Below are 8,872 nucleotides of genomic sequence, written 5' to 3' on the forward strand. Positions count from 1 at the left end.
GTTTTGTCATCAAATTTTCAACAAAGCTTTATTATGATAATATGGAGAAGATAAACGAATAATTTGGTCAAAAGGTCAAAGGTCAGCATCACATAAAATCCTCAATTTTCATCCGATTGACCTGAAATTTCAATTTACCATTTGAGTTTTGTCATCAAATTTTCAACAAAGCTTTATTATGATAATATGGAGAAGGTGAATGAATAATTTGGTCAAAAGGTCAAAGGTCAGCATCACATAAAATCCTCAATTTTCATCCGATTGACCTGAAATTTCAATTTACCATTTGAGTTTTGTCATCAAATTTTCAACAAAGCTTTATTATGATAATATGGAGAAGATAAACGAATAATTTGGTCAAAAGGTCAAAGGTCAGCATCACATAAAATCCTCAATTTTCATCCGATTGACCTGAAATTTCAATTTACCATTTGAGTTTTGTCATCAAATTTTCAACAAAGCTTCATTATGATAATATGGAGAAGATAAATGAATAATTTGGTGAAAATGTCAAAGGTCAGCGTCAAATAAAATCGTCAATTTTCATCCAATTGACGTGAAATTTCAATTTACCATTTGAGTTTTGTCATCAAATTTTCAACAAAGCTTTATTATGATAATATGGAGAAGGTGAATGAATAATTTGGTCAAAAGGTCAAAGGTCAGCATCACATAAAATCGTCAATTTTCATCCAATTGACGTGAAATTTCAATTTACCATTTGAGTTTTGTCATCAAATTTTCAACAAAGCTTTATTATGATAATATGGAGAAGGTGAATGAATAATTTGGTCAAAAGGTCAAAGGTCAGCATCACATAAAATCGTCAATTTTCATCCAATTGACGTGAAATTTCAATTTACCATTTGAGTTTTGTCATCAAATTTTCAACAAAGCTTTATTATGATAATATGGAGAAGGTGAATGAATAATTTGGTCAAAAGGTCAAAATCACATAAAATCCTCAATTTTCATCCGATTGACCTAGAATTTTAAGAATTTGGATATTGAGTCACTGAATTGGTTTATCAATCAAAAACTACAAGCCGATTGTTTTTGTTTTTTTAAATCAAAAGGTCAAAGGTTAAGGTTGCGTAAAATCAGCAATTTTCACCTGATTGACCTGAAATTTAAAGATTTTGCATTTTGGGTCACTGAATTGGTTCACTAATCAAAACGTAGGAGTCGATTGTTTTGTTTTGTTTAGATCAAAAGCTCAAATGTCAAGGCTGCGTAAATTCATCAATTTTCATCTTTTTCTTTTTTAACTGTTTTCGATATTTTGACCATACGGAAAAATAAGACGACGTCTTAATATAAACGTTCAAGGACGGGCTTTGTATTTTCAGATGCTTTCTAGTTTATCATAATAAGTTCATTTAATTTTATCAGATCTGATGTGTACATTTACTTATTTGCTTGTTATGGTGTCTGCCTAGCTATTACCTTGGGATCCTCCATTTCCATAGTCCTGTGCCTTCTTTAAATAAACCTGTTATTCCTCAAGAAGATGTTTCGTGTGGTGACCCACCTTACAAACCTCTCACGTGAGAAAACATGTTGGTGCAGTTTTGGGTGAATCCCTGGAAGAGGTAAAAATTGGTAACATTTCCTTCAAGAAACCTGGGAATTTGCATTTCTGACCAGGGCGTGAAGGACTAACTCACGAGGGTCTAACTCCGCTCAGTCCAAAGTCATGTGATCCGGCCTATCCTCAGGAGTTAAATAATTGCCGGTGTGGCATTTCGGTGTTAGCAGGACCATCGACCCGACAGTACTATAACACAGAAAGCTTAGGGAATAAAATATAAATGTGCGTCCTTTTACCATGGGCACACTGCTTAGGGCCTATGGGGTTTGCACTTGCAGTCATCGATTGGAAGCCATACTAGGTGTCCTCATGATACCGGTAGACAAGCACCATCTGGCTGAGGATGTGTGGTTCACAAACCACGATATATTCTGATGAATTCACTTCTTCTGCGGAACCTTTTAATGGGTGCATGTGTCCCTCGGAGAGGTCATCCAATATTGCCTGTAAGGAGGTTCCCGTGGCATAGAGAGAATATTTTTTTTACACCCTTGGGTGTCAAGGATCAACATTTTACGAGGTGATTAAACTTTTGCCATTAAAGACGTTCCTTTCCCAGCAAAAGGTTTCTAAAAGCTTGAGTTGAGGAGTAATTGTCGGTTTTCTTTTGGCGTTAATAGATACATTTTATAGAGTCAGTGCAATTCTGCACACCTATGAAGAGTAACGGAGGTTTTTTTTTTTTGGTTTTTTTTGTATACAAGATCGAGGCTCATGTAAGAGATAACATTAATGAGAAAAAAACAAACGGACACATGAGACGAAATAGAGGGAGCGGGAGACAAGATGGGGAGAGAGGGGAAAGCACACAGGTACAACATTTGAGAGCAGGGACATCGGGAGATCTGTGGGAGGGAGAGGGCTTGGGGGGAGGTGGAAAGGGAAGGGAGGGAGGTGGGAGAGGTATAAAACATTTGAACATTGCTAGGACTTCCAGGAAAGAAGTCGGGATTTCAGAAAAGTGGACCTGGGAGTAAATTAACGGGGGTAGAAAAGATCAAGTTTTGGATGGAAAAGATCAATGTTTGGGATGGAAAAGATCAAGGTTTGGGATGGAAAAGATCAAGGTTTTGGATGGAAAAGATCAAGGTTTTGGATGGAAAAGATCAAGGTTTGGGATGGAAAAGATCAAGGTTTTGGATGGAAAAGATCAAGGTTTGGGATGGAAAAGATCAAGGTTTTGGATGGAAAAGATCAAGGTTTTGGATGGAAAAGATCAAGGTTTGGGATGGAAAAGATCAAGGTTTTGGATGGAAAAGATCAATGTTTGGGATGGAAAAGATCAAGGTTTGGGATGGAAAAGATCAAGGTTTTGGATGGAAAAGATCAAGGTTTGGGATGGAAAAGATCAAGGTTTTGGATGGAAAAGATCAAGGTTTGGGATGGAAAAGATCAAGGTTTTGGATGGAAAAGATCAAGGTTTTGGATGGAAAAGATCAAGGTTTGGGATGGAAAAGATCAAGGTTTTGGATGGAAAAGATCAAGGTTTGGGATGGAAAAGATCAAGGTTTTGGATGGAAAAGATCAAGGTTTTGGATGGAAAAGATCAAGGTTTTGGATGGAAAAGATCAAGGTTTTGGATGGAAAAGATCAAGGTTTTGGATGGAAAAGATCAAGGTTTGGGATGGAAAAGATCAAGGTTTTGGATGGAAAAGATCAAGGTTTTGGATGGAAAAAATCAAGGTTTTGGATGGAAAAGATCAAGGTTTTGGATGGAAAAGATCAAGGTTTGGGATGGAAAAGATCAAGGTTTGGGATGGAAAAGATCAAGGTTTTGGATGGAAAAGATCAAGGTTTGGGATGGAAAAGATCAAGGTTTTGGATGGAAAAGATCAAGGTTTTGGATGGAAAAGATCAAGGTTTTGGATGGAAAAGATCAAGGTTTTGGATGGAAAAGATCAAGGTTTTGGATGGAAAAGATCAAGGTTTTGGATGGAAAAGATCAAGGTTTGGGATGGAAAAGATCAAGGTTTTGGATGGAAAAGATCAAGGTTTGGGATGGAAAAGATCAAGGTTTTGGATGGAAAAGATCAAGGTTTTGGATGGAAAAGATCAAGGTTTGGGATGGAAAAGATCAAGGTTTTGGATGGAAAAGATCAAGGTTTGGGATGGAAAAGATCAATGTTTGGGATGGAAAAGAACAAGGTTTGGGATGGAAAAGATCAAGGTTTGGGATGGAAAAGATCAATGTTTGGGATGGAAAAGATCAAGGTTTGGGATGGAAAAGATCAAGGTTTTGGATGGAAAAGATCAAGGTTTGGGATGGAAAAGATCAAGGTTTTGGATGGAAAAGATCAAGGTTTTGGATGGAAAAGATCAAGGTTTTGGATGGAAAAGATCAAGGTTTTGGATGGAAAAGATCATGGTTTTGGATGGAAAAGATCAAGGTTTTGGATGGAAAAGATCAAGGTTTGGGATGGAAAAGATCAAGGTTTGGGATGGAAAAGATCAATGTTTGTGATGGAAAAGATCAAGGTTTGGATGGAAAAGATCAAGGTTTTGGATGGAAAAGATCAAGGTTTTGGATGGAAAAGATCAAGGTTTTGGATGGAAAAGATCAAGGTTTTGGATGGAAAAGATCAAGGTTTTGGATGGAAAAGATCAAGGTTTTGGATGGAAAAGATCAAGGTTTTGGATGGGGGAAGATAAGAGATGGTGGTGTACAGCTGTTTAAAAGACCTGGAGGGAGGAGTGCGATTGAAGAGAGTGAGGGAGTTTGTTCCAGAGGCTGGAGAAAAGAGGAATGAAAGAGTGAAGGTGAGCAGAGAGTCGAGATTTTGGCAATTTCACCAGAAGAGGGTTGCTGGCAGATGTTGTGTGTCCTGTAGGAACATTTGGGGGACAGAGTACAGACAGAGCTGGGGAGCAAGGCCGGAGAGGAGTCGGTAGAAGACAGAAAGACCACCAACCTGCCTGCGGTGAGTAAGTGAAAGGCCCTCGGAGTTAGCTTCATCGCGGGAGATTCCAATGATTCTGAAAGCTTTGGTTTCAACAGCGTGAGGCCGAGCTTGGTGCGAGGCAGGAGCACCGGCCCAGAGGGGAGAACAGGTTACAGTGCGTACGTCATTTGTAAATACGTTGGTACAAAAAGGAAGCTTGAAATTACACAATAATCATCACAGCTGCGTACTGACAATAAAGCATATGTCTCAATATGAATACGATCGCACGACAAGGTACAGCATCACTCGGGGAGGCTGCAACATAAATCGCAAACGCAAATGCCGAACAAGTAATTGGTATTGTGATAAATAATGACGTTCAGCGAACTTGAAACAACAGAGTTACAAAATGCCCGCATGAGCTTATGCATGACTAGTTTCTAATGAAGATGCTTTTGCACCAAGAGCCAAAAGGGTTTATCAATCACTGCACAAGCACTTAACGATTGTATGAATCTGAGAAAGCTTGTCCGATCACCGATGTGATTCTACACAACAGTCAGCTGTGCATCCTCAAATGTCGTTACATTACATCAAGTAAACCTCAAATATTAAGCAACACTGTAAATTGCTCAAATTGGAGTACGTATATCTATATGAACAGATATAACTCTTTTGCCCTATTTTATGAGCTTATGTGACAAAAAATGCAATAACATTTTATATGTGACTTAAGGTAATTAGGTATAGTTATTTCCTCACTTGAAAAATGGCGATATGCTGATGCGTCGAGGTACATGTGCTCTATGTTTAACGCACGATGCAAATACAAAGCGAAACCTTCAGAAAGACGACTTTGCGCACGCACGTTTGAAGTACATCCTGGAGTACGATCTTTTTTTTTTTTCCACATCACATCTTTTTTGCAAGGGCCGAGTCGTGCCTGTGCATGGCCACAGTTACTTTTAACGTGCATGGCAAGCAGAGTGTGGCTGCACCTTCGATCGTCTTGTTAGTCACCCCGTTCACTCAAGAAGCCCTGATCCCGTCCTGACAGTTACAAGGTCGAAGGCAAGCGGAACACGAAGAGGGAATGGGGTTCGGTAGAGAGGGGGTTATCGGGAAGGGAGCTGGAAGATTGAATGAAACAGAAAATATTTCAAACAAGCTAAAAACACCATTCCAGAGCCACCCACCCATCGCTCGTCCATCCTTACCCTAAACTACAGCCCTCACGGATTAATTTCATTGCATTGATTGGAGCTTCTGCTGGCACATCAATTCTCCTGGGATCTCAGTGCTATTTCAGGTCCATCCTACTCCTTTGCTCCCCCCTAATGTCTACTCTTCGTCTGAATACCCTCTATCATTGCGTCGTTCTTTGGTTTGGGCATCATTAGAATGATGGTTCACAGGAGAAAGATGTAGAACCACTGTCATGGCACTTTGGCTGGAAGCCTCTTTAGTACGGCGGATAGGTGAAATATTTGGGATAATTGTGCCTTTGATGATACGAGCACGAGAGTTGGAACACAGTTAGAGTATGCCCTAAGGAAGATATTTGGCTATAGGGCCATCGCAGATTTGTCCTGTGACAACAATGGCGGCCATTTTTCAAAAAAGGACAAATCCACGATGGCCCTCTAGCCAAATATCTTTCTAACGACATACTCTGACTGTGTGCCAATTGCCATGCTTGTATCATCAAAGGCACAATTCCTGCACCTATCTGCCATACTACTTGGTACTCCATACTTGTGAAGTACCCAATTCTTGGATCGAGAGATATAGGTTTGGTGGGATCAGATACCTTTATCTACAGCACTAAGCACAATCGCTGTCAGAAAACATCAGGAAATCAGTTCTTCAAGATCGCAAACCCCATAACAACTGAACTCTTCGGAGAATTGTGGAACTCACGTGGGAGCAACAAAAAGGTAAACAATTGTCTGTGGTTTCTCAGTAAACCTGGAATGTTTTGTATTTTAGACACTGAATTCTAAGACGACAAACACCAACATAGTTAACCTTTTTTGAGTTTCATCCTTATTTAAATCTATCATGCCTCAAATGTGCAGATATGCTCATCAAAGCTGCATGAAATCAAGAAATCTGCAATTGCTTCTGCCTTTTCTCTTCTTTTCTTCTTTACTCCCGATTCATCATTCCGTTCCGCAAGAAGGATTATTAAAATGTCCATTTATCGAAGGAAAAGCAATGTGCATTAATTTTTCTCCATGTCCTTTGTCAAGACTAACCTTCGCAGCTCTACAGCCAAATCACATCCACACTGAATTCACCTCCACAATGCCCGATGGATTTTTCCTCCATTTTGCGACATAGTGAGAGGATAAACCCTCCAAACCACTCGGGAATAAAAACGTTATGGTATGATGCCATCATCCAATAAGACAACAAAACAAATACTTCTTCAAAACAAATTTCCATACTCTTTCTCCAGCACTTGAAGCATCCTTGGCAAGGAATACACTAGGTTGTTTGGCATTACCTTTATCAGCAATATTCATGGCAGAAACGTAAAATCTCACCAGGATGCTTGTACGCAATGGCCTACTATTGCTAAATACCATGTGATGGCAGCTTTAATTTTCACAAGTGAATCCTTGCAGTTGGGATGGCCGGCTTAATATCCATCCGACTCATCGATGCAATATCGTACCTGGAATTCATGGGCAGGTTGGGAATCGAACCTAGCTTACAGGGCTCAAAGATGAACACTCAGGCCTCTTAGCTATCCCACATGAGAGTCTGCTGGTAAATTTGTATCCTCATAATATTTTGGTGCCAATTCATATTGATGACACAAATACAATGTTCCATCAGATTCCTTCTGGAATGTTCTCAGGACGTCCACTGAGTAATGTTTTTTTTTTTGGAACTGCGCATGTGTGATTAATTTGGAGACATTAATTGGGGTCACAACGTTATTGATATATCGCTGACATGTAATCAAAAGGCCTATGGTAATCTAACGCGCACTTCTCTTAGAGTGGTCTAATCTAGGTTTGATTCCCGAACACTGTGACCACCTGTCCTGTATTCAAGGGGATCGTCACGTTTTATACCTTCCCGGTGCGCCATTTGTCCCGTATTCTCAGTATTCCGGCTTGCTTAATCCGGTCGTGATGCCAATTACCATGCCGAAGAATATTTCTGCAATGAAAACGTCACAGATTTCATTGGCAGACAAAGTGTCAGATCGACACTTGTTTCTGACCAATCAGACTGCCCAAACTCGTGAGGGAATCACGACACGTACCTATACAGCACCTGATGACGCAATCATTGTCTGCGTGCTGGCAGAGTAAATCATGTACGGCAGCACAATCTATAGTCAGTAGTTACCCTCGCCCATGAGTATTGTAAGCCAGCTTATGTAGCAGCGATCCGATATGCAATTACTTTTTTGTGTGTGTGCAAAATATAAGACTCATGGGAGACCACAAAACAGAACAAATGAATACAATGGGAAGCAGGTGAATACACCAACAGGAGTGCAGAGGGAAACAACAGAGACATGTAGGAAGAATGGTCGATGAAAGGAAGAAGAGCTGGAAGAAGAGGACGGACAAACCATGGATTAATCAGCAATGGAACAAAACATGGAAACTGTGGAAGAGGGAGAGGGGAGAAAACACAACTTGGAGAGGAATTGGTGAGCTTGGGAATGGATGAATACGATGTCAATGCAATACAAACTGACCTTGTATTAAAGATGTATGACATATCGTCATTCTTCAGGAGGTTCTCCATTAATTCGATCTCCGATATGCTCATGTAGACCGGGACAATGGTATAGGTAAAGGTGTCACATTGAGAGCCAAAGGAGTAACCACAATGATCACTTCGTATTTTTAGCACATCTTTGAGCTTTTTCATTAGTGGATCTTGGCAAGTCATTACTACAGTAACGCCAGCCTCCCTCAGACCATTGACAAACCCTTCTACCCCATGTAACGTAGTGCCAATATGAAGATTCTGTTTTAATGACGCTCGACCCAACTGCTCAATTGTTCACCTCTGTGGGTCATCCAGCAACACTGGCTTTAAATCCATTTCCTTTAGGTTGTGGCTCATCCTCTCAGGCATGGTGCATTTCCATTCAGATGCACACAATGCTCAAAAGTATCTGTCTGTGGTTTAAGCCGCAAAACACTCCCCAATGGTCAGGTTATGAATTGTAAGGATATGGTCCATGTGGCTGTCCAAACACAGACAGTGTGTAGAGTTGCCTTGCATGATGGGCTCCTTTGAGGTATAGAGGTGACAAGTGAGGCAAAATGGATAATCACCAGGAAAGGCCACAGTACAGTTGCATGCAGCTAGTACTGCAGTCGTATGATCATCTTTAGTGTTACTTGAATGAATCTCCAAGAGA

At 40.2% G+C, this 8,872-nt stretch overlaps 1 long non-coding RNA gene across 1 annotated transcript in view; it reads right to left on the minus strand.

The window, feature by feature from the left end:
• Nucleotides 1-8,245, minus strand: part of LOC144888351 (uncharacterized) — a 317,211-nt gene extending 308,966 nt beyond the window's left edge. The window contains exon 1 of the long non-coding RNA XR_013620943.1: nucleotides 8,198-8,245. This is a non-coding gene — a long non-coding RNA (uncharacterized LOC144888351). The remainder of the gene's footprint in view (nucleotides 1-8,197) is intronic.
• Between the last annotated feature and the right edge of the window lie 627 nt (nucleotides 8,246-8,872).

This window comes from Myxine glutinosa, chromosome 12 (genome assembly GCF_964187855.1).
Source record: "Myxine glutinosa chromosome 12, kmMyxGlut1.1, whole genome shotgun sequence".
NCBI lineage: Eukaryota > Metazoa > Chordata > Myxini > Myxiniformes > Myxinidae > Myxine > Myxine glutinosa.